Below are 6,670 nucleotides of genomic sequence, written 5' to 3'. Positions count from 1 at the left end.
GCAGTGGATCCGGAGCTCGATCCGCCACCACAGCATCCTTGCGATGGTAACCGCATGACATCCGTCCGGCTTGCACAAGCTTGGAAGAAGGCAGCCCCAAAGTCAGAGGAGCTGACTAGGCGCAATGGCCACAGAAGGCTTGCACTTGCAGGTACACACCCCCTCTTGCAAAAGTTTTAGTTTTCTCAGATGGCTCTAACTGGTTTGATGAGTAATCCGTTGGTCCTGAATGTATGTGTTCATATGTTGCCCCTTTCTTCGTATTCTCTAGATTGTTATTTTTCTGTTCACTAACCCAACAGGATTGCAGATTTTATATATTATTCTCTGTGTAGCACTGTAGATCATGTATGGACAGTGGGCATTGTCTTCAAAACTTTCTGAATTGTGAGCCCAGTGATGAATGATTTTAGCACCCATTCTCCTCACTTGGCAGTAGTTGATCAATTTAGCACTTGCTTCGTTCAGATTTTGAGATTACTTAACAAAGTATAGCAAGAATCTGCTACAAACTGACATTCTCTGTTTCTCAATGCCAAAAGTCCAGAGCTATTGCTCTTATTCGTAGAGTAGCATAGGTATGATAAACCTAGTAACCATCAGTCCTACAGTTTTTGAGTACCCAATATCTTGTGTAGATCTGTAAAAATAACTAAAGAGGTAAAAGCAAACAGAAACTGCACAGACAGGAGCTCTGCATCACCTAATGTGCAGTACAACTGAAAGAGGAAAAAACAAAGAAGATTGCATTGATCAGACTGATTGATTACAACCATAAACAACACGACTGAGAAAAGGGAAAGAAAATAGTAGACCACGGACATAACAACAATCTAACTCATCTTTGCCTGCAAATAGGAGTAACTACTCCCTTGGGACCAAAGAAGGTGAATTCGGTGGCTGTTATCCTTTCTTCTTTGTGCGCTGGAGGAGATCTGTAAACCCAATGGGCCCAACAACACCTGAAGAACACCCATGAAACCTGGCCTGACGCGTCTCAGAAAAATAGCCAACCTGGCAAGGCTCCAGCGTTGAACTGGAGGAGGCTGGCAGAGCCACACACGCACACAGGGCTGCATGACATGCTTCATAAGGCAATGAAATGAGAACAATGTGGAGTGGCCAAAACCAACACCAAATAGAATCAAATGAACAATAAGATTCTCTAACATGCAAATCGAGTGAGAATTAATTGAAAAAAAAAACAGAGATTCAGAATCCAAAAGAAAAAGAATCCAAACATGCCAGGCTTGGCGGCGTAGTAAATCTTCACCCGTGCGGCGCCCTCCTTCAGATCCGCATCGAACTTGGTGTATAAGCTTCTGAACACTCTACGTGCATAAGTAGTTTCGTGGTGCTAGGCTTTCCTAGCTAGATGGATAATTGGCAGCACTAGGCGGGGTCGCTGCCACATGTCTAATGAGGTTAAATTATCTGAACTTTCAATGACAAAAAGGATAATTTTCTTCATTTGCACTAACGGCATACCATAATAGTTTCAGATCTCTCCTTGTAGAGGTAAAAAAGAGCATGTATCTTGAACCTATAAAAAGAACATGTAGCTGAACTGAGACTTTCTCAGAGCTTCATCTTTAATTTGTGTAGATAGCCAAAATTAAGGGTCATGACTTCATACTGAAGTAAATAAAGTGAGCAATACAAATAGAATACCATACCTTTGGATTTGCACTGCTAAGCTGAAAAAAGAAGGTAAGCCAATATTTGAAACATCAAAAATGTAACAGCTTGTTACCCAGTTGATGAGTGGAACTTTGGGATAAGCCAATTTCACGATAATAATGGTTATGGACTGGTTGCTAAAGCATTTCAACCTCAGAATGAGACACTGCTTTTGTAAATATCCATTACTGCGAAAACCTGTAACTATGAATATTAACTTGTACTAAAAAAGCAACACACGCCAAAAAGCAACAATTGCTAACATGAAAAAATTCCATTTCTTAACTAACATCGGAACTGAACCAGGACCTGGAGCATCCTCTTGAACAGAGATTACATCTATACTCCAAAAAGCACGCTGAAATCTTAACTATATGCGGAAGACAGGTTGCAAAAATTTCCTCTATAAAGCAAGATTGTAGTTAGTTTGAGAAGAAAATGAGATTTAATATAGCTTGCCACAAAATGAATTCTCATGCAGAACACACGTCACCTCACAAACAACCATCACACAATTTAACAGCTATAATAGCTAGTGTTTATCATGTTTATTGGCTTTAACATGTTCTTTTCTACAGTTCGATAGCACATATAAACAAATCTGCATTTGCAAATTGAATAAGCCAAAAATAAAACCAAAGGCCATCTTAAGATGCTTTAGTGATAGCAATTGCCATCTGTAACCCAGCTTACCGTCATAAGTGCAAGCACACATAAAAGTTAAGTAAAAAACAAGATACCTATACATATAAGCTGCAGTACGGTAACAACCTACATGAACATGATCTGAACAGAGTTCTGATGTAAAACTTTGAAAGGAGTGAAAAGTAGGAAAAGCAGGAAGTGATGTGCATGGAATTCCAGGGAGTTCCAGGGAGACATAATAAATCTAGAAAATAGGGAAAACAGTTTTCCTAAATCATGGACAAATTGTAAGCTTCAACAATTATTTTCACTGATGGACGCAAACTTGAATCTATTCATAATAAACTGATAAATATTAGGAAACGACCTTGACTTGGTTCATATGAAAATTAGAAAGATATCCTATTTATACCTCTCAGACTGAACTAAAAAAAATCGTACCAAACTTAGAAATATATCTTAGTTATATCTACCAGACTTAATTAAAGGCAAAATGCGTTAAACTTGGAATCAAATTTGTTGGATGGATGAAACAGAATATTTCATAGCCTCTCCTTATATGTATCATACGATGATGCAACATCCTCATGTTGTACAATAGTTTGCATTTTGACCAGCAAAAAGATTAACCACCAGACCACTGCATCTGCTGGCAATATATAAGTAGCTCCTTGCAGAAACAAATGCATCGAATTAACTATTTACACCAATGAAAATAAAATTTGAGAGAAACATCATTGGACCAAAACAGATCGAAAGGCCATGGAAGAAAGCAAGAGATTGGATGGGAAGAGAGCGAAAAGAAGACATCGGGTCCTCCCAGCCATGGAATTCACAGGCTGCTTCCGCCCCAACTGGGAGCTCCCTGCCGCTCCGGCCATGTCAGGTTGATGTCCCGTCATGAGCCACGACACCCGGGCGCTGCGGTGGAATCCGGCCTATCTGGGATCTCCCCGGGGCGCCGGCCATGGCTGGCCTCTTGGTCACGGAGTGGTAGGAGAAGAGCCTATAGACATGGGGCGTGCACTGAAGCAAGACCAGGGAGAGTCGTTGCTGATTTGTTCTCCTCCACACCTAGGTCAAAGCGGCGCCTGTTGGGCAGAAGATAACCAAGGGGTGGATGGTGGGACCTGCCCACTAGATGTTTCCAGGGAAACGTAACTGGGAGAGACAGACGACAATAAAAGGGAGGAGGCCCTAGAGCCGGTTACCGGTAGCCCATCAACAAAAAAAAAAACGAAAAACAACCATTTATTGAACCAGGTAAAAGAGGAGATACGTGGCGTTAGTTGATTGAAGGAACAGGAGAAAAAATAGCCTATCTACAGTAACCAAATCAATGAGGGATAGGGTAAACTGTTTAGCTTTTATATAGGGTATAATATACATGTAACCACAAACTAATATACATCTAAAAGCTGGACCTAGATATAAGCTTTTTTACATGTATATATAGAAGCTGATATACATCTAGATATAAGCTGTTTTACATGCATATAAAAGCTAATATACATCTTTCATAAACTAATATGCATCTAACTAGCATGTAAAATGATACATCATACTAGCTAAAATATGCATTTAAGCGTTCTTTTCATCCAGATAGAACCTAATATACATCTAACCATAAACTAGTATACATCAAACTAGCAGGTAAAAGATACATCTGCAGATGTCTCGGATGGTTTCGGCCACGGTCAGAGACGGTCTTCACCAGGATATCGCTCAAAATTCACCCGCCAAGAGTCCGCCCTTCCTCTGCAACTTTGTCAGATCCATGGCTCCATCCATAATAATCTTCCCGGCAACCGACAAAGACTCGCGCATGCGGCCTACCCTTTCTGGAGCACACTGTGTGGTCCCGGAAGACAAGAGTCACACCCGCGGGGACCTTCCTGCCCCCCCTGCCAGCAGCATCCATCCGCCGGACACCAACACAACCTGCAGCCTCGCGGACACTGCCATAGGCCTGCAATGGCCCACTCCTGCCCGGATCCATGCCACCACAGCAGCCACTGAGCATGGCCAGCTCGCACCGCGCCAGGCCGCCAGCCCTGCCGGCCAGCCGGTACGTGCCGCGCTCAACTCCTCCACACCGGCTTCCATGGTGAGCCACAACGTTCATGCAAAGCACCAAGCATCCAGCGCCGGCCCATCGTCTTCGTCGCACCTTGCAGCAGGGTGGTCCCGCTGGCGCCGTGTGGGCTTTGCCCGACGGCGCCCCATGGTGGCAGCAAGGGGAGAGCACCTAAGGGGTAGGCCCTGGCGGCTGGTGGGATGGGCGCTTCGAGCAGCTCAGGATCAAGGCATTGATGTAACGTCCAATGCATCATGTTACGGTAACAAAAGTACATCATATTAGCCTAAATATACATCTAGATATATGCTTTTTTACATCTAGACACTTTTTACATGTATATAGAAGCTAACACGTGACAATATACTAAGATGCATCCATTACAAAAACTAACCTCCATCCACATAGAAATTATGATGAAACCAAAATAAACAGAACATACATCCACCTGATGCTAATATACATTTAGGCATAAGCTAAGTTAGATTGAGATATAAGCTAATATACATCTAAATATAAGACCTACCATCTCAAAGATAGGTAATATACATCTATAAATGAACTAATATATATCCAAAATGAGCACGATAGGAAAGGAGGGTTGATCTCTCTGTTGCAATAAGCGGGCGAAACACCCTTCAAACATGGAGCAGAAAAAATAGAAGTACAATGGAAGCATGCAATATTTCAAAAGTATAAACACAAAGAGACAAGCTTCGCAGCAGCTTTCAAAATAAGATGAGCAGATTCAGATTTGCACAAAAACTACTTGTAAACAAATGCTACAGTACCTTTTCTAATAAAGCACCAATTAATCTGGTGCTCTGCAGAAATTTTATTGAAATCTACATAAAGGAACCTACTACATGTAATGCAACATAGCCATACGCCCATACTGGATAATTTTGATTCATTTTGAATGGAATCAATTATGTTAGACAAACTACCAGTCAATTCACTTCATCACAGGTCATCAGCTAGAAAATTATCCATAACAAACGTCACCAGTCATAGCCATACAAAATGTGAAAGCATAACTATAAATTGTAGACTACAAAGTAAAATAGGCAACCGAATAGTAGATTACCAAATTCAAAGGACCTTGCTGCTCGGTAATCAAATCCCTTCTCTCCTGCTCTATTAGCTTCCTAAAATCCAACATTTACAGCGCGCCCAGTGGTCAGCAATCAGCTGCAGGTTGAGACATATAAAACTCATAGGTTATAAGAACTACAGTATGATACTGCATAAAGTGTTTTAATCTAGAATATACAGCATTGGCATATCACTTCATACGTGTACCGAAAAAACAGAGAGAAAAACATGTGAAGAAGGGAGAGGCAGAGTTGGTCTCGTGCCTGGTCGGGAGAGGAGCTGGGCACCAGCCGTCGGATAATAAAGAGAACCAACAGGAGGTTCGACTGGAGGGCGTGGGGCGGAGCTCTGCGGCATGGCCACACAGGTGGGTGGAGGAAAGCGGCGGGCGTGGATCTGGGCGAGCGAGGTGGTGCTGTGGGGATGGGACGCGGGAGGAGGACAGCACCAAGACGCAGATCTCACCGAGCACGGCAAGGTGGCAGCTGGATGTGAGTGGAGGACGGCGGCATGAGGACGAGGATTTCGTTGCGCTCGTCGGCGACGAGTTTCAGCTGATGTGATGTCAGGAGGCCTCACGGGCACCGGTGGACTGAGAGCATCCCCACTCGTTGGCGCTCCCCACGCCCAAATCCGGACGAAACTACCTCCGGATTGGACGAAATTAAGGCGTGGGGAGTACCGTATTTCCAGTCGTCCACCCGGAGTTCGGCGGATAGAGTTTAAATTCAAACAAACCGCCGTCCCGCGCTACAAGTACGGCCAGTTGATCGGCAAAAGGAGCAAAAGGATCAGCCACAGATCGGCGATCGGAGGGAAATTACACGGAAACAAAGCTCGTCGGCGGTCCCGGCCGGCACGGCTTCGTCCGACGGACCAGTTTCCTCACACGTCGTGGCCGAAGCGGTTGCGGCGGCGGATGATGAACCAGCGGCAGTGGACGTCGAAGCAGCCGCAGTCGACGAGGTAGATGGTGAGGCAGACGAGGTAGGAGCCGGCGGAGACGACGAAGGACTGGCCGGAGTGGCTCGGAGGATGTCGTTGCGGTGGCCCTGGTACCAATTCCTCGTCTCCTCGTCCATCAGTTCCATGTCGCCGCCGCCCATGAGGAACGCCAAGTCTGTGTTCCTCTTCTTCGCCGCCGCCGTCGTCTTCCGCAGGGCGATCCGGACG

General features: G+C 44.4%; 1 long non-coding RNA gene across 1 annotated transcript; it reads right to left on the bottom strand.

The window, feature by feature from the left end:
• Positions 1 to 727: 727 nt before the first annotated feature.
• Positions 728 to 3,387, bottom strand: LOC127301454 (uncharacterized). Its single transcript, XR_007852069.1, has 2 exons — positions 1,489 to 3,387; positions 728 to 1,405 (listed from the first exon to the last, which is right to left on the bottom strand). It is a non-coding gene; the product is annotated as an uncharacterized lncRNA (long non-coding RNA).
• Between the last annotated feature and the right edge of the window lie 3,283 nt (positions 3,388 to 6,670).

This window comes from Lolium perenne, chromosome 5 (genome assembly GCF_019359855.2).
Source record: "Lolium perenne isolate Kyuss_39 chromosome 5, Kyuss_2.0, whole genome shotgun sequence".
Classification (NCBI taxonomy): Eukaryota; Viridiplantae; Streptophyta; class Magnoliopsida; order Poales; family Poaceae; genus Lolium; species Lolium perenne.
This window is presented reverse-complemented; position numbering and strand designations above follow the sequence as displayed.